This window comes from Balaenoptera acutorostrata, chromosome 4 (assembly GCF_949987535.1).
Source record: "Balaenoptera acutorostrata chromosome 4, mBalAcu1.1, whole genome shotgun sequence".
NCBI classification, from domain to species: Eukaryota; Metazoa; Chordata; class Mammalia; order Artiodactyla; family Balaenopteridae; genus Balaenoptera; species Balaenoptera acutorostrata.
Genome location: NC_080067.1, coordinates 5,333,915 through 5,354,207, shown reverse-complemented (window position 1 = coordinate 5,354,207; position 20,293 = coordinate 5,333,915). Strand labels below are relative to the sequence as shown.

At 37.2% G+C, this 20,293-nt stretch overlaps 1 protein-coding gene across 4 annotated transcripts in view; it reads right to left on the bottom strand.

Annotated features, from left to right (window-relative positions):
* Positions 1 to 20,293, bottom strand: part of ZNF385D (zinc finger protein 385D) — a 949,103-nt gene that overhangs the window by 875,776 nt on the left and 53,034 nt on the right. Inside the window, exon 1 of one of the 4 annotated variants that reach the window (XM_007173878.3) lies at positions 5,806 to 5,850. The exons of the other annotated variants lie outside the window; for them this stretch is intronic. The gene's annotated coding sequence lies outside the window, so the exon portion shown is untranslated. Of the gene's footprint in view, positions 1 to 5,805; positions 5,851 to 20,293 lie in introns of those variants that run through there. 4 annotated transcript variants of the gene reach the window in all.

Below are 20,293 nucleotides of genomic sequence, written 5' to 3'. Positions count from 1 at the left end.
AACCCTTAGAGGAAAACATAGGCAGAACACTCTATGACATAAATCACAGCAAGATCTTTTTTGACCCACCTCCTAGAGAAATGGAAATAAAAACAAAAATATACAAATGGGACCTAATGAAACTTAAAAGCTTTTGCACAGCAAAGGAAACCGTAAGCAAGATGAAAAGACAACCCTCAGAATGGGAGAAAATATTTGCAAAGAAAGCAACTGACAAAGCATTAATCTCCAAAATATACAAGCAGCTCATGCAGCTCAATATCAAAAAAACAAACACCCCAATCCAAAAATGGGCAGAAGACCTAAATAGACATTTCTCTAAAGATATACAGATTGACAACAAACACATTAAAGGATGCTCAACATCACTAACCATTAGAGAAATGCAAATCAAAACTACAATGAGGGCTTCCTTGGTGGTGCAGTGGTTGAGAATCTGCCTGCCAATGCAGGGGACACGAGTTCGAGCCCTGGTCTGGGAGGATCCCACATGCCGCAGAGTGGCTGGGCCCGTGAGCCACAATTACTGAGCCTGCGCGTCTGGAGCCTGTGCTCCGCAACAAGAGAGGCCGCGATAGTGAGAGGCCCACGCACCGCGATGCGGAGTGGCCCATGCTTGCCGCAACTAGAGAAAGCCCTCGCACAGAAACGAAGACCCAACACAGCCAAAAAATTAATTAATTAATTTAAAAAAAAAAATCCAAAGCATCGCTCTCTGGAAAAAAAAAAAAAACTACAATGAGGTACCACCAGTCAGAATGGCCATCATGAAAAAAAATCTACCACAATAAATGCTGGAGAGTGTGTGGAGAAAAGGGAACCCTCTTACACTGTTGTTAGGAATGTAAATTGATACAGCCACTATGGAGAACAGTAGGGAGGTTCCTTAAAAAACTAAAAATAGAACTACCATATGACCCAGCAATCCCACTACTGGGCGTATACCCTGAGAAAACCATAATTCAAAGAATTCATGTACCACAATGTTCAATGCAGCACCATTTACAATAGCCAAGACATGGAAGCATCCTAAATGTCCTTCTACAGATGAATGGATAAAGAAGATGTGACACATATATACAATGGAATATTACTCAGCCATAAAAAGAAACAAAATTGAGCTTTTTGTAGTGAGGTGGATGGACCTAGAGACTGTCATACAGCCTGAAGTAAGTCAGAAAGAGAAAAACAATTACCTTATGCTAACACATATATATGGAATCTAAAAAAAAGAAAAAAGTTTCTGAAGAACCTAGAGGCAGTACAGGAATAAAGATGCAGACGTACAGAATGGACTTGAGGACACGGGGAGGGGGAAGGGGAAGCTGGGACAAAGTGAGAGAGTGGCATGGACATATATACACTACCAAATGTAAAATAGATAGCTAGTGGGAAGCAGCCACATAGCACAGGGAGATCAGCTCAGTGCTTTGTGACCACCTAGAGGGGTGGGATAGGGAGGGTGGGAGGGAGGGAGACGCAAGAGGGAGGGGATATGGGGATAAATGTATACGTATAGCTGATTCACTTTGTTATACAGCACAAACTAACACACCATTGTAAAGCAATTATACTCCAATAAAGATGTTAAAAAAATTATATTTTGTGATTTTTAATAGATAAAATATTTTAAAAGTCAAATTCATTTTGTTCCTCATTTGTATCCTGTTGAATTCAAGTTATCTGCATTTTATTTAAGATTCCTGGACACATTTATTTTAGTTGACATTGATCTGCAATGTTCTTTTTTGTTTGTTTTCTAGTATTAATTTCAATGCTGTGTGAACATTGTAAAATGCACTAAAGACTTTCCTCTTTATGTGCCAGAAATTTTTTTTTAAATTATTTATTTATTTATTATTTTTGACTGTGTTGGGTCTTCGTTTCTGTGCGAGGGCTTTCTCTAGTTGTGGCAAGCGGGGGCCACTCTTCATCGCGGTGCGCAGGCCTCTCACTATCACGGCCTCTCTTGTTGCAGAGCACAGGCTCCAGATGTGCAGGCTCAGTAGTTGTGGCTCACGGGCCCAGTTGCTCCGCGGCATGTGGGATCTTTCCAGACCAGGGCTCAAACCCGTGTCCCCTGCACTGGCAGGCGGATTCTCAACCACTGCGCCACCAGGGAAGGCCCTGTGCCAGAAATTTTGAAATAACCTTTGCAGCCAGGGCTCTCATGGAGATAAATCTTTGATAAATTTTTATTATCTCTCAAGGTTAGTGATATAATCATGCTTGCTACTTCTTCAGGCACCTATTTTGATAATGTATCTTTTCCTTTTTTTCTTTTTTATAAATTTATTTATTTTATTTATTTATTTTTGGCTGCATTGGTTCTTCATTTCTGCGCATGGGCTTTCTCTAGTTGTGGTGAATGGGGGCTACTCTTTGTTGTGGTACATAGACTTCTCATTGCAGTGGCTTCTTTCATTGCGGAGCACAGGCTCTAGGCACGCAGGCTTCAGTAGTCGTGGCACACAAGCTCAGTAGTTGTGGCTCTCAGGCTCTAGAGCGCAGGATCAGTAGTTGTGGTGCACAGGCTCTGTTGCTGTGCGGCATGTGGGATCTTCCCAGACCAGGGCTCGAACCCGTGTCCCCTGCATTGGCAGGCAGATTCTTAACCACTGCACCACCAGGGAAGCCCAATATATCTTTTCTTGAACAATGATTACCATAATGAGATTTCCAACTACATTTAAGATTCTCTTTTCAAAACTTTTTTCACATTTATGCCTAAAATATTTTTCTTATTGTCAGTTTGACTATTTACTATCCTGTGTCTTTATATAATTAGGCATGTAAGAACTATTTTTGATTTTTAAGTAGTCAGATATTTTATTTGTCATTGCTACTTTGTTTCCCTGTATTTCAGTTAAAATCTGCTCCAACAGTCATTAAATTTGTCCTCTTTGTTTTAGTAAAATCATGAATTTATTTATTTTCCTTATTTCTTTTTATAATGAAAGCATTGAGTCCCTAGTACAATATTCTTCCTCTTTTTCTATAGTGTCAATTTTGCTCATTATTATATCCAATAAAGACTTCCATTTCACTTTTGCATTTTTAATCTCCAAATATTTTCCTTACCTCATCCAGCTCTCTTTTACCCTCAGCTCTCATTTCTTGCAGCTTCCCTTCATCTTTTTTATCACTTTATTCTTTGTAATCTCTTTATTCAAGAATTACTAGTTTCTTAGATTTTATTAAGAGCGCAAAGCATATGTTTCCTAAATACGCATATAATTATATTCTTTTCTCCTAAACTATGGTATCACTTATCTGCTCCTGGAGTATTATGCTACTCTTTGTGCTGTTGTTTCAGATAGTGTCTCATAGGTTCTAGAGCTTTTCTCTTATTTCTTTCAATTCATTAATTTCTGCTTGAATACTGGACTTAAAAGTTCTTGAGTTTTACCAGTTATCTCAGGTTCTGATACAGCAAGCATCTTGCTCACAACATGTGTTCACGTTACAGTCAGGACCAGGCTCTGCTTCCTGTCTTCATCACACGGAATCTTGGGTCGACGGAACCGCCACCTCCTGGAGCATCACCAGGCATCACACCACAGGGAAGAAAATATGGTGAATGGACACACCAAGCTCTTAGATACTTGTGCCCAGAAGCGATGCTTATGTCCTGCTTATATGTCATTGCCCTACACAAGTCATGTGAGCACACCTAACTTGAAGGAGGCTTAGAAGTACATTTCTACCACCTGCCTGGAAAGAGTAGAGAACTGAAGATATCCAAGAACAACCAACGACTACTACAACAGTAGATAGGGCAGGTGTCCTCTCTTTGGTTTTGTCACCGCTCCCTCTGAGTGTTGTTACAATGTTTTTCTTGAATCTTAAAATGGAGGGAAATTTTCAAATATAATTTCTACATTATATTTAGTACTCACTGCCTGCCTTAGCAGTAATTATTCTAATGTTGTTCTGTGAGAATGAATGAAGATTTCTATCTTATTCCTGTTGGCTAGATTTCTTACTAGAGGGGGCAATATTTTGAAAAAGTCTGCAGTTTTTCCTCTTGTAAAAGTAAAGTAAGGAAACATTAACAGTCAGGGTTCCCCAATATTCCGTCGTATATTTTCCTTCTTAATTTGAGTTATTCTTACTTAGCAATGAGGGTGAGAATGAAGTGGAAGTATGGATAGATTGCCCCTGGTTACTTCATTAAGGAATTTTTTTAAGACACTATTTTTTTAAAGCAGTTTTAGATTCACAGCAAAATTGAGCAGAAGTACAGAAATTTCCCATATACTCCCTGCCCCACCACATGTAAAGCTTCCCCCATTGTCAACATCCCCTACCAGAGTGGGACACTGGTTACAACTGATAAACCCACACTGACCTTAGGGTTCAGTCTTGACGTTGAACATTCTATGGATTTAGACAAGTGTGTTATGATATGTATCCATCATTACAGTGTCATATAGAGTATTTTTTACTGGCCTGAAAGTCCTCTGTGTTCTCCCTCCATGCCCCTCTCCAACCCCTGGCAACCACTGGACTTTTTACCATCTCGATAGTTTTGCCTTCTTCCAGAATATCATAAGTTGGAATCATACATTATGTAGACTTTTCAGAGTGGCTTCTTTCACTTAGTAATATGTATTTAGGTTCCTGCATATCCTGCATAGCTTAATAGCTCATTTCTTTTCAGCACTGAATAATATTCCATTTCTGGATGTACCACAGTTTATTTATTTATACATTCATCTACTAAAGGATATTTTGGTTGCTTCCAAGTTTGGACAATTATGAATACAGCTGCTATAAACATGTCTGTACAGGTCTTCGTGTGGACATATGTCTTCACCTCCTTTGGATAGACATCGAGGAGCTTGACTGTTGGATCATATGGTAAGCATACGTTTAGTTCCGTAGGAAACTGCCGAACTGTCTTCCAAAGTGGATGCAGCGTTTTGCATTCCTGTTACTCCACATCCTCCCCAGTATTTGGTGTTGTCAGAGTTCCAGATTCTGGCCATCCTTATAGGTATGCAGTGATATCTCATTGTTGTTTTAATTTGCGTTTCCCTGATGACATAGTACGTGGAGCTTCTTTTCATATGCTTATTGGTCATCTGTATATCTTCTTTGGTGAGGTGTCTGTTAAGGTCTTTGGACCATTTTTTAATGGGATTGTTTATCTTCTTATTGTTGAGTCTTTAGAGTTCTTTGTATCCCTTGGATAACAGTTCTTGATCAGACATGTCTTCTCATACTCTTGACATTGTTTTTTTGCAGAACACAAGTTTTCAGTTTTAATTAAGCCCAGCTTCTTAATTATTTCTTCAAAGATTGTTCCTTTGATGTTGCATGTAAAATTTTAAAGCAACTCATGTATGTGAATTTGGCAAAGAGAAGACTTCTTTTCCTGTTTTCTGGCAAGTGATAAGTCTGAATCTTTTATATCTGGAGATAAAGTGTGGCCAACTTTTCTCTCTCTGGTGACTAAAAGAAGTTCTTTCTTCAGTGCCTGCTGTCCTGTTTCAGGACCTGGAACATACTCTGTATGTCAAAGTTCCTCCAGGAGAATGGCATATTAATAAGTTGATAGTCTTATTTACCAAGACTTGTCTGTCTCCGTATCTTCAGTTTTATCTGTCCATTAAGGTCTCTAAAATAATGAAGAGGAAACTACAGCTCCATTAAGTAACTACCCTCAGAACCAAGAAGAAGCTGCTTCTTCTTACTTGTGCCAAGAAGCAGCTGCTTACTTCTTACTTGCGTACAGGAGGTTACTGAGGTTGGGCTGAGCAGGAAGTTGCTGTTCTAGCAGGTGTGGGGTCAGCAGCTTACCTGGAGGGAAAGCCTTGGTATGTCCTTGTTCTGTTGTGGTTGCAATGTGAGGTGATCGGGCCTGTGATGCTTCAGATGATCAGAGAGATGGGATTTGCTAATAAGCGGCTGTAGGGATGACGGAAGAATGGACTTCAGCTTTCTAGGCTGGACCTCCTGGATTTGTAGAAATAGACAAGAGCAAGTTTACGTGCAACAATAATGAGGAAAGTGTTAGATATTATATTTCAGAAGAACTACCCCTGTAGTCAAGGCATCTTCACTTTGATCAGGGAAAAAACACAACTCCAGAAATAAATCCAAAGCTGTTTGAAGTGTCTTCAGAGGTTCTGTATAAATATGCATTAGAGCTCCAAGGAGGTAAAGATGATATCCCACCGGTGGCTGAAAGTCAAATAAAGCAACCAAACCCCTTTTACTGCTCCAGAGCCTAGGGTTTAAACTACAGGGAGAGACCTATGGTTTCTGAGCATGGGAGTTGAGCCCTGAGGAAGGGAACAGGGAAGCAAGTGAGAGATAAATTAAGTGCCTGAGATAGTCCTTCTGGGGAGGCGAGTTGGGTTTGAGAGTTAGTTTAATTCAATCAGGCAGAAGAAAGAAAAGAATGAAGGTGAGTCTGTAATGACAGACTGTAAGTTATAATGCAGAAAGCCTTCAATGCCACAATAGAGACATTAAACTTAATAATGTAGCTAATAAAGAGTTTTTGATCACAGCATTGAAGTTGGGGAGCCCAACTGGACTGCAGATGTAGACTTGGGCAACCTTCATGATAGTAACACTTGAAAGCCAATCATCTAGAGATGAGAATTGAAGATATGGGAAAAGATGCGATTATTTGGAGAATATATAAGTCATGTGTATGTGTGTGTCTGCGTGAATGTGGACATGTGTTGTTCTTTCAACCAAATGCATGTAATACATGCAGTATTTCTTGGGAAATCATAACACAAATGGACTGTGGGGAACTCTTCAGCTTCGCAAGGAATAGGGATGTGTGTAAGTGTGTGTGTGTGGTGACCTAGAGGTGAGAGGTATTTATTTGTTTGTCTAAAAGTCATGTTCTCAGCTTATCTAGATTTTACTCTCTTGGTTTTTTTAAAAAATGTGTTTTCTTAAGGTAATTTAAACTAGGCAAGTTTTAAGGCAAATACATAAGACACATATGCAAAGAAGTAACACTGCTTATTTGCGTGGAAGGTTCATACCATCACCCAACTGGGAATATGTTTCTAAGGGGAAAATTATCCAAAACAAATGAGGCTCTTTAAAGCCAAATAAAATTAAAATAGCCCTTAATTTTTTAACTAGTTGAATCAGATTTCCTTCATTGTGTAATCAAATTCCATACTATATTTTAGGCCTCTTTAAAGCTTCATTTACTTTTAGGTCAGAAGAACAGAGCAGGAGGGAGCATAGTTTAAACCACTGAAATAGTAATTAAAGAGCCCTCTGGTGATCTTAAGCGTTCCTGCAACTTCCAAAAGAGCGCACATTATTTAAAGCACAAAGAAAATCTACTTTTAGGTGCAAAAAACGCTGAAAAAATTATTATATTAGAAAAGAATTTACTCCAAATTGCCTTTTATTCTCTTTTTCAGGTTATTTAGTCACCTCTCTGAATGAAACTTTACAATTCAAGCAAAAAAAGAGAGAGAGATCATTTTTCTTTCCTTCATATAAATTCCATACTTTCTTCATATAAATTCCAAAACATGAATAGCGTAGTTTGCCATCCTTGCTAAATAAATTACTTTTTAAAAACTACATTCTTATAACAAAAAATATAAAAAATTATTTTAAGATTACAACTTGCCTTTTTTAAAGAGAAAGATGGTACAATTGCCTCGAACTCCATTAAATGATTTCTAGTGAACAGAATAGGAAACTTAGTGATGGAAAAGGTAGAAAGGTCCCTGACCTTTGGTCATTGCTCACTGGGCACTGATCAGATGGGGCAGAGAAACAGATGAGGAGCCCCCAGAGAGGCAGCATGGGAAAAAGGCCCTGAGATTGGAATTTATGGATATGGGAATTTATTAAGAGAGGAACTCACGCCAGACTAGAAATGTTCTGAAAACACAGAGTAGCGACAAAAAGACTTCATGCTGGAGAATCAAAACGTGGAGATTTTAACAGGGCTCACAGAAATATTACCATGCAGAATATGAACTTGGGGTGAATCCATTTTTCATGTAAGTTTCTAATTTTCTCTCAGCAACAGAGAAAACAAAGATAGAAAAAATCCTTCTGCAGATTGCTAGTGAATAAATTTTAAAAGTTTGCTTATAATTTAGGGATTTTTTTTCTAGCTGCAAATTGATTAATCCTTGCATTGCTTCTGCATTAAAATGGAGGCTATAAAGATAATTTTTCCATTTTCTGTACTTGTATTAAAATACTGCCAGAAAGGAAATAGTAACCCAGAAAACCACATTGTGCAGCTCTAAGGGTGCCAAAATATTCCACTAATGGATGTGAAACAAAAGAGGAAAAGCAGTCCTTGTGAGAATCTCCAGGCTACTCACCATTTTGAATAAGTGTACTAAAATGTGGGAAGGTAGAAGGAACCTGTCCTTTCTTGAGAAAGTCAGCACCATCTTCAATTCTCCTCTGCAGCTGCTTTTACTTTAAATAAAAATAAGTTTTTGCTTGTAATTATTTACTTCTCTCTGCCCTGTACATTGAAAACTTTAATTATTCATGTGGTAATCCTTCCTATAATAAAGCATACAAAGGAAGGGGGAAAGCAAGTATAAATAAAACACTTCTTGGATTTAAGAGGACATGACCTTGTTCCAGTTTCTCACTTCTAAAGATGAAAATAAGGATATCAAACTATTTTGGTCTAGGCTGTTTGTAGAGAGAGTATTAATATAACTATAAGGTCAAACATATACTTTATTTAAGAGTTAAAATATACAAGTAATGTTTAAATGTAAAAGACAGGCTCCCAGATAGATCGTGGCCAGGTCTAGAATAAACTAGAATGCATCTAGATAGCTTTCTTGTATTTTAAAATAATTAAAAGGTCAATGGCAATAGTTGACATTTATGCTGACCAAAGTCACAGGACCTAATCAAATGTCCTGTTTTTGGTAAATCTCAAAGGTCAGTCTTTGGAACGAGTATTGTTCCTCTCGTCTTTGTAATCGACTAATCTATTTTAACATTTCAAGTCACTCTTTTCATACTTCAACTTTCCATTCTTTCTACCACCTTATTCTAAACCAGTCTTGATATCCAAGAGAAAAAGGTACCAATGGCCAATAGGGTGGAATGTTACATCCCAGAAGGAACAGACATTACAAGACCCAAAAATAAACAGGAGAAAACCTGCCAATCCCCAATAAAGACATGGAGGCTTGACGTCCTGTTCAACTGAACAAATAGGACCTCCCTTGAGAGGTCAGAGTTACTTGCACCAGAACAGGTAAATATTTCTGCTTGTCTGGATCACACCTTATATTAAGCACAGTATCATACTTGTTTTCACCATATTGGATTGTGATCACTGACCATTCTGGTGACAGTCTAGTACAGAAGTTACAAGTGCACTCCATGGGCTTCCCTGGTGGCGCAGTGGTTGGGAATCTGCCTGCCAATGCAGGGGACACGGGTTCGAGCCCTGGTCTGGGATGCTCCCACATGCCGCGGAGCAACTGGGCCCGTGAGCCACAATTACTGAGCCTGCGCGTCTGGAGCCTGTGCTCCGCAACAGGAGAGGCCGTGATAGTGAGAGGCCTGCGCACCGCGATGAAGAGTGGCCCCCGCTCGCCGCAACTAGAGAAAGCCCTCGCACAGAAACGAAGACCCAACACAGCCAAAAATAAATAGATAAATAAGTAAATAATTAAAAAAAAAAAAAAAAGTGGGCTCCAGAGACAATTTCCTGGATTTATATCCAGGCTTATTCATAAATGACTTGCTGTGAACAAAGGCAAGATATTTAACGTCTCTGAGCTTCATTTTACTATGCTTAAAACAGAAAAATCATCTTTCCTCGGGACTTCCCTGGCCGTCTAGGGGTTAAGAATCTGCACTTCCACTGCAGGGGGCATGGGTTCGATCCCTGGTCGGGGAACTAAGATCCTGCATGCCAGCGGCAAGGCCAAAATAAATAAATTAATAAAATGCTAAAACAATAAACATTTTTAAAAAATTATCTTTCCTGGATGGCTATGAAAATGATATGAGGTATTACACCAAAGTCTTCAGCATAGGGCTTGGCAAATAATCAGTGACTTTTACATGGTAATCTTCATCATTGTTACATAACTAAAATTTTTGAAAGCATAATTTAGTGCTTATATTTTGTGCTATACTATATTGCGTTTGATCCATTATTAAATTTTGAACATTTGTGCTATTCCAAGCTTTCACTGTTATAAATATTACTGCAATTAACCCGCAGTTGCATCAATGATTAGTGCTTACAGCAAATTCCTAGAAGCAGAATTACTGACTCAAAGAAAATAAAAATAAACATCTTTAAATATTTTGATATTTACTGTCAAATTGCTTGCTTGAAAGGAAAATCGACTATATGCTTCCACCAGTCATTTATCTTTTAATCTCACCATTAGGAACATTTTCTCTAATGCTCTCAAAATTTGCAAGTGAAAATTATATATGCTGCTTTCTTTTGTTTCACTTTTAAGATTGTTGAAGTTCAACAATTCTTTCATAGTTTTACTTCCATTTTGTACTAATGTAAATGTTATTCATCCACTTTAACAGTTTTCTTATTGATTTGGAAGTAAAATTTTTATATTAAAGGCTTTTGTTCTATTTGTCATGTTAGTTAAATACAATTATTTATATATGAAACTTTTAATGTTGAAGAGTTGTTATATCTTGTGAAGTCAAAACTACAGTCTTTTCCTTTCTAGTATCACACAATGATTTTATGCTTAGAAAGTCTTTATTGTATTCATATATAAATGATTACGAGTATTAGTACTTTTATTTTATATTAAATACCTTAATTCAACTTGAGTAAAATTACATTTAGTGAAAAGAAAAAAGATAAGTTGATTTTATGTGAATGTGATTTTTTTCTCTTAATTTATTCTTTTAATTTAATCCTAAATTAAACTCCACAGAATTGTGTACTTAGTGTGCATGTATAAACTTGCAATATTAATTCTGATAGAAAAAGAGTAGATTTATAAAGTGCTTGCCACACCGAAGAAAACTGTAACTGTGTGAGGTGATGGATGTGTTAACTACCCTTATTGTCGCAATCATTTTGCGATAAATACATATATGAAATCGTATACATATTACACCTTAAACGTACACAACGTTATATGTCAATTATGTCTCAATAAAGCTGGGAAAACATTCTGGTTGAAGATATGATGAAAACAGAGGAGGGAAAGACAATATTAAAGCTTTGCTGTCTCATAATATGGTAAAAATCTAGTATTTGTTAAAGCTTCAGAAAGTCAGCTTTGCTACAACGAAATGTGCCGATTTTTACTATTATAATCCCTGTCAGGCTATGAAATCAGTATCCTCAGCAGCTCTGCTCTAGACCTACAATTCTGTCAAGTGGCATACTTGCCTTTAGTCTGATGAAGGATGTTAGCTCCAACACAAATTAGCCTCGATTTATGCATTATGCAACAGCACACCCCTTGGGGACACTGGATCTCTATAATGATCCTTTTCTCAGGACCAACCACCATTTTGGACCACTGTGATGGGAGTCTTCCCACCACCCACTCACACTCCATTCACTCAAGTGGCAAAATTGCCTAAGTGTGTACGGACCCAGTTAATTCATCACTGATGGAATCCTGAGTCTCTTCCCTTTGGGTTAGGTTTTAATTCTTTGATTTGTGTAGATACTTTTCTGATAATCAGCTTCCCTCTTCTCTTCAGAAATGTTGAGGAAAAACTAGATACGCACGGCAATTTGCTAGTGAAAATGCAATTAAATCCATTTTCTTGAGCAGTTCTTATTTTGAAAGCACTCTACTAGTACCTGGAGATACAAAATTGAAGAAAAGTGTTCATAAAAACTCCGAAATCTCACCATCTCACTAAGATATAGACATATCAACATTTTTAGAAAACACATCATGAAAAATTCTAAGATTAACTTACGGATAAATTTCTATTACAGTAAGGTGTGGGAGAGATTCATTGAAGACTACGGTATATACATGTCATATTTAACATGTCTTTAAAAGAGGAGTTTACAATGTAGAAACTTAAGAACTTTCTGGCTGAGAACAAAAACTCAAGCGAAGACAATGAGGCATGAATGTATAATTTATGATAAAGTTGAAAGAGAAGATGGGTAGTAGAGAAGTATGTATAAACACCGGCAGAGTCAGAATATCCTTAAGTGTTGTTACGGTGGGCAGTGATTAAAAAACTAGAATAACAGACTCACAGACATAGAAAACAAACTTATGGTTACCAAAGGGGAAGGGGGAGGGATAAATTAGGAGCTTGGGATTAACATATACACACTCTTATATATAAAATAGGTAAACAACAAGGACCTACTGTATAGCACAGAGAACTCTATTCAATATTTTATAATAACCTATACGGGAAAAGAATCTGAAAAAAATAGATATATATGTATGTACAACTGAATCACTTTTCTATACACCTGAAACTAACGCAACATTGTAAATCAACTAAACTTTAATTCAAAAACTAAAGTAAAATAAAATAAAAACAACTCTAAATGGCATAACCAAAAATAGAAATTTGCCTACCAAATTCAGAAGCCTACCATTAGTTTTTACTTGAGAAACAGCTGAATTCAGGGGCACAAGGATGTGGTCAGGACCCAACCTCTTCCATTCATCCTTGGTTTTGCTTCCTCATTCTGGCTCTACTTTCAGACATACTATTGCTTTGTGGTATTAGAGGGCTGCAGAAATACAAACCTAGGGTTTGTTTTGTTTTGTTTTTCAGATCTCAGTCCTGCAAGAAATGAAAGTACCTCTCTCTTTCAGTTACAATAGCTCAGTGTTTCTCAAGCTTCTTTCATTATCATTCCCCTAAAGAGACTTCTAACGTAGTCTTTCCTAGTTGTCCCCGTCTCAGGAAACTAAGGAATAAGATTTTTGTCAGGTAATGTTGAGCAGTAGGGTTGAGCTCTGGAGGGCCACAAATCACTGTCATGTTGAAGATTTTCTCACCCCCCAAGAGCCCATTTTTACCTCCTTGGGGGCACTACCACCCCCACGGGGAATGCATGCTCTAGTTGAAGTCTGAGTGTTTCTAACTCTAAGCCAGTTGTCATGGTCACTTGCCGACTGGCTGGGCCTGGATCACGTGCTCTCCTCCAGGTGAGAATGGAGTCAGCCCCACATAAAAAACAGGTGCTGGAAGGACTGGGTAACAAAGGGAAATGCACAAAACTATGATCAAGAGAAAGGTAAACTGATGTAGAGTTAGGGTTAAAAAAATTAAAAATGAATAAAGTTTCATCATATCTAGGTTCACCGTGTCTCCCCCTCCCCCTCCTCCTCCTCCTTTTCTCCTTTCCTCTGTTTATGCAAAGCTACTGGGGCAAAGACTGAACTGAATAAACCAATGGTGAGAGGCAAGCAGTCCAGGCTATTGTGATAGGTGATACTCACAGAGAGACGGTGAAATCAGGGGCACAGGCAAGAGACAAAGGGAAGGAGAACAAGGAAGCAGAACCTTCTGAAACAGCACCAATAGGATCCAATGACCAATTGATTATGGGGGATAAAGGAAAAGCAGAGGCCAAAGCTTCTTAGCCAGATGAGTGGCTGGCAGTGTCTTGGACGAAAACAAGTCAGGTTGAGTGAATGAAGGCTTCAGAGAAATAATGACTTGTTTTATGGATATATTGATTGCCCTTAGAGATGACCATGAGGCAGTTGGAAATTCGCATCTGGCTATTGAGAGAGACTTCAAAGTTAATGTTTATGTGAGAGTAGACACTAACCTATAGATGGTGTTTGAAACCTTAGGAGAAGATGAGATACCCAGGGTATAGATTCTACAGCAGACAGAACCCAGAGACAGAACCTTAGGGAACATACTATCTGGGGAGAGGAGAAAATATCAAGGAAAGATGAATGAGAGGAGAGGTGTGAATAGACCACAAGATTGAAGGAGGCCAGGGAGAGGAGAAATTCAAAACGGAAGAAGTTGTCTCACTGACGACAGTGTCAAACACCACCAAAGTCTGAGCTAAGACAGGGCTTTACATGAAGGAGGCCTATGTCAATGGATGAGACACACCAATGTGATTAACCAGCAAACTGAGAATAAAATATTTAAGAAATCAAAGGTAGATTTTTCCCCCCAAATAAGTTTGATAATTAAAAAAGAAGAAAAGTAACACTTTAGGGAACTAGATTCTTAAGATTACTTGCTCTCGAGTCAGGTCTAGATTTGAGTCCCATTTTTGAAATTTGAGTAAGATTCAGTTTGCTCATCCATAAATGGAACTAATAATAGTATCTGCCACACAGGATTATCCTAATGATCAAATTAAATACTTAACATAAAATGTGCAGTAGAGTGTCAGTATGTTGGGAGTACTCAGTATCCTTTGGCGATTATTATTTTTTAACTGCAAGGAAGAATTCTGAGAAAGTTACAATACTGAAAATGCCAAGGGTGGAGCAGACTGGTCCAAAGGGAAGCAGACAAATTTTGGACTGACTGCCCGAGTGGAAAGCAAGCTCCAAGTGGAACGAAATAAAATTCTTTATCAAATAGAAGAGGCAAGACAGAAAATGAATGAAGATGCAGGGAAAATCTGATGTGGAAAGGAGAACCAGGAAGAACACAAACCTCAGATAACCTTGATAAATTAATAAAGAATCAGACAAGTTGTCTCCAGAGTGAAGAGAGTTAGGTCAGATACTTGAGGTAAACGGAAAATTATGGAGCTAAAAATGGGGAGAAGAAACCAGGAGATAAAAAGTTGAGTATAAGTGTTTCTGATGGAGAGGGGCACCAAGATGAATTAGCACTTACTGAATTGGTGGGCGAATAAACTGGCCCACTGCCTGGCATTTTCAGCAATAGTTTGGAAACAGCAAGCAGAGAAACAGATATTCAGCGGCGGGAATTATCCAAGATTGAGTATCAGCGACACTAAACAGGAAGGAAATGATCCCAGGAAATCCCGCAGTTTTGAGAGATAGGAATCAGAGCCCACTGGACTGAACATAGTTGAAGTAGTTACGTACTATCTACGAAATGAAGATGTACTGTGAAAAAAGACAATGACTAGGGAACTGGGGGTCATGGTGAGAATAAAGAGAAATATTATTAGAAATAAGAGAAATGGAAATTTGATAGCTGTAGTCAGAGAAGAAATACTCAGAGGTTAAGTTCTCTAGAATGCATTTTTTGAAAAAGGTAGAATACTTTGCTTTCTAAAAGCATGAATATTTTCCCTATAAATGACCAAAGAGGTTACCTAAAATGCCTGCAGTGCAGGCTTTTAGAAATTGTTCCATTTCAGAAAATATGCCAAAAATTAGCACAATGCAAAAGCTAAATTTATTACTATCATGCAGCTGCCTACTATAAATGCCACGGAGAACGAGAAATGATAAATCGCTTTTGAAAGGGATATGGAAAATATAAAAGACCAAAACTACATTTTAACCTAATCTTTACTGTATGTAAAGACCTTTACAAAGTTTGTGTCAAATATTATCTGGAACATTCATCAATTAAATTAACATTAAATAAGTATTCATTTTGAATGGATATTCATGTCTAAAAAGGTCACAACAAATAACATCCATAGAATAATATGCAATATTAAAGTGGGTTTTCATGAAAGGAACTTGCTAGAAGTCCTAAAATTTGGACAAAATTAAGATAAATTACTTTAAAGAAGAAAACAAAACCAAAAAATTGGGGTGGGGGAAAGTCGGCAAATGACCACAGTGGACAAACGGTACTTCAAATGGCAGGAACAAGAAATAGCTCAACAAAAACCACTCAGAGGCTTACAGTAGCATTCTCCTTCATGGATCTCTTTGAGAATATGGTAAAAAGCCCCGAATCTTCCACTCAGAAAATGAGCGATTAAGCACAAATGCAAATTTTTTGCTTAAAACGTCCGGGACGCCTAGCTTTCCATGAGCTCCTGAGCTCTGCTTTGTCACTCCCTGAACCCTGACTCACAATCTCCTCCTGTGAAAAGCTCTGCTCCCAAGAAGTCACTGGATGATGCCCTCTGAAAATATCAGCAAAATTCTCTAATTCAAAAGGACAAGGACAAATTGGGAATCAAAAGGCCACAACAAGCACAAAGCTGATATTGCAGACAACTCTTTTCTTTAATTTGGACATGGAAGAGTTGGCCTTAATGTGATTTAAATTTCGGCCAGATTTTTTTTTAAAGATTTTTTTGATGTGGACCATTTTTAATGTCTTTATTGAATCCGTTACAATGTTACTTCTGTTCCATGTTATGGCTCCTTGGCCGCTAGGCATGTGGGATCCTAGTTCCCTGACCAGGGATGGAACCCCCATCGCCTGCATTGGAAGGCAAAGTCTTAACTACTAGACCACCAGGGAAGTCCCCCAGATTTTTTAAATGATAGCATTTTAGTCATACATTTTCTTTGAGTGCATCGCTTGTTAGTCCCATAAAATTTTAACAGAAAACATTTACCTTACTGTTTATTATTTCAAGATATTTTATAATCAGAACTGCCTTTAACACAAGAAAAACGGACCCTTACCCAGGGTACTGTTTTGGAGGACTTTTCACACCACAAAGCACATGCACTCAAATATTTTTTGGAAGCGTATGTGTGTGCTTCACGTGGGATCTGATGGTCTACACACCAACATCCAAGGGAAAACATTTCTGCCCCTCTCCTAACCTATGTCCTCAAAACTAAAAGGGACTCTAAAAAAAATAATAATAATAATAAATAAAAAGAGGAAAAAAAAAGGTAGTCTTTCCTGATGCTATGTAGGTCTGTGCTTCTAGGGTACTGGATGAATTTGAAGCTACCAAAAGCTGCATACTATAGTATAATAATTGCTGTTTTGCTCTGTCAGCTCTAAATGCTACTTCACATTGTGAAATAAAATTCATATTTCATGGCAAGACAAAAGATTAAAATACAATAAAAATGTATGAATGAGAAAAGTTGGACTTGAAGGATGGTTCATCTTTGTGTATTTTTCCAAAAGTAAAACTTTTTTTAAGCAGAAAATGTCCATGGTAGAAAATTTACAATATTAAACAAAAGCAAAACCAAAGTAAAACCCTCATAAGCCAACCAAGCAACCATAATCTTTGCTGATAACTTGATACATATTTGTTTTTCAGAAATACATATACATACGTGTATACACACACATGATCAAATGGTTCATAACTTGATGTTTACTTTTGAGAACTACTTCTGTATTTATATATATTAATAAAATCAAATTATTTTAAAAAATCAAAAGGGACTCATTCTAAATGTCATCAAGGTTTATGGTTTCTTCTACAGCTAATATCAGAGATGGACATTGCTTTCGAGCTCAAAGAGGATGTGAATGGGATTAGTACTCTAGTAAAGGAAAAGTAACTGTCCCAAATCTTTCCTCTCACTTGCTATGAATGCAATAAATTATTTCATGAAGGATCATTTCCCTAGTACTCCAAAAATACTAGAATATATTAGAATGAGAAATTTTATTTTATTAAAATATTTAATAGAAGAAAATTTTCAAAAGTTTATTTTTATTTTTTTCACGCACACACACTGTATTTTATTTTTACGAGATAGACTGACACCAAGCATTATAAATGGATGACCACAACAAAAGCAACAATGATTGCAATTACCAAACACAAAACATACTCATACTATGTCATAATATTGACATTCAGTCCAGTAATCCTCCACTGTAACAGCTCCTTTACTTTGCAGTGAAAATTGATTTGTATATTTTTTGCCTCTGAGTTCTTGTGGGATTTTTTTTTTTATTCAAACAGAAAGTCACAAAAATTATAATCATCCTCATCAGTTCACTCAGCCCCATGTAATTAATTTTTTTTTTCATCTTGATCTTTTGTTAGCACTTTTATGAGTTCATCAGTTTTCCATTAGAGTTCTGAAAATGCTTATTCATTCAGTTCAGCAGTATAGTCAGTTATCAGAAACCTGTACTTGTCAGAGTCTTTTCCATGAATTCCTTGAAGATGAAACCCTTTTATAGGAACATATTTGCAAAAGCATCAGAGTACACCCAGAACTGTCTGTAAATGACAAAAGACTTAAAAATGATCACGGTTAAAGATTTGATGAAAGTTCATAATAATGCAATTGACAAGGAAATTTAGTTATTTCTGAGATATACATTTTAAAGCAATAACTAGAATTATGACTTATAACATTATACCAGAACATATAAGATTTTTAGAAACAAAAGTTGATTTTTAAATGCCACCTTTCCTTAAAGAATATTATTATTTTGTCTTTTAATTTTAATAGATAACTTTAAATACTTTTAAAGGAACAGAACTATAATGATCATATGTAAATGAATTTTTACCTTTTTAATATTTGCATTTATTCCTATTTTTTATGAAAATAGAAATTTTGTACACTTTGAGTATAATTACTTTTTCATTGTTTAATTATGTCTCTTACTACAACTAAAATCTATTACAATAATAAAATTAAGCATTTTATTGAAACTAAGGCAAGAAAAATCAATTTATGGAAAAATATAATTGATAAATCATGCTGTGTGAATTGGTGCAAAGATCCTGACTTTTATGTTTCACAAATTATACTTTTTGTCATTATTAAATATCATATTTCATCCTGTTTGGATTTTTTACCCTAAATTTCACCCTTTCTGATACTAACACTGCTGGCCTTCCTACACTGTTTTTTGGATTTTTTTTTTTTTCCATTTTCTGGTATCTTTGCCACCACTTTATGATCAACCTTTCATTTTCACTTTATTTTAAGCATGTTCCATGTAAATAACACATATCCCTTTTCTTTTTAACCCTTTCTACAGGAATTTAGGCTATTTATATTTAATGCAATGACTTGACACTCTTTATTTTATTCCTTTCAACTTGCTTTATTACTTATTTCAAAGGCAGTTTCCTAATTATTTCTTTTATTTTCATTTCCTAGTATTAATAATTTACTATTCTTTTGTTTCCTTGCCAAACAGGAAGATCTGTTGGGCTCTTCTGTTCCTTTAATGGTCTCCATTCAGCTAATAGCTATCATTCTCTTACTGAGTTTCTTAATACAGCTACAATTCCTTTGTGTTAAGAGTGTTATTTCCCCGACTTATACAAGCTGTTTATCCCACTGTTACTCATCACTTCTTTTCCTCACCTCTATTCCCCTCACATCCCCCCATAAAATGAGAGTTTTAGAAAACTTTCTTCCTCTCCCAGCTCATAGTTTGTTTTTTCTGAGATTTTTTTAAATTATTTATTTATTTATTTTACTTATGGCTGTGTTGGGTCTTCGTTTCTGCGTGAGGGCTTTCTCTAGTTGTGGCAAGCGGGGGCCACTCTTCATCACGGTGCGCGGGCCTCTCACTATCGTGTCCTCTCCTGTTGTGGAGCGCAGGCTCCAGACGCGCAGGCTCAGTAATTGTGGCTCACGGGCCTAGTTGCTCCGCGGCACGTGGGATCCTCCCAGACCAGGGCCCGAACCCGTGTCCCCCGCATTGGCAGGCAGACCCTCAACCACTGCGCCACCAGGGAAGCCCTTTCTGAGATTATTTAGTCCATCTAGGTCTGAGCTATCACTAAACTTGGTTATAGCATATATCTTTTCTAGGGTTCTTCACTCACAATGACATTGCATGTATTTCCAGGCGATATATTTTTACCATACCTATATACCATTTCTCACCACTATTTTTTTACTCTCTTCTTTCCCTAACTTGTGCTACCTGTTGTTTGTTATTTATAGTCTTTTCTTAAACACCTTCTTCAGAGAGGGACATAGCATATACTCTTTGAATTATTTATATCCTCAAATATTTCCTCTCATCTAAATAGGGGAAGGATACCTTGACTGAATACAGTCATATTACACTGTAGGATGTTTCCCTCTGAAGTTTGGACACTATTTCACTTGACTGTATCTCACAGTGCTATAAAGAGGCAACACAATGAGTCTGACTTTTTGGGGAAACTTGACTGGACTTTGCAGAATTTTATAAGGTTTCTCCCTTAACTTCACACATGAGGAACTTTACAGTCTATCCCAGCCTTTTCTCATCAACACAGCCCTTTCAATCTGGCCACTCCGCTATTCCTTTGGGTTAGTTGATTATTTAATTGTCATCTCTCTTTCGCCTGTTTTTTTTCTGTCCCACTGGCATACCAGTCTTTGCGTAAGACATCTACTGCGTGATCCTCCAAGGCTCTTACAAATACTTCCTCACATGCTTATCCATCTTGTATTTCGCCCTTCCGTTTGCCCAACCATTCGGTGCTTTTCCTCTTCTTCGACTTTTTTCA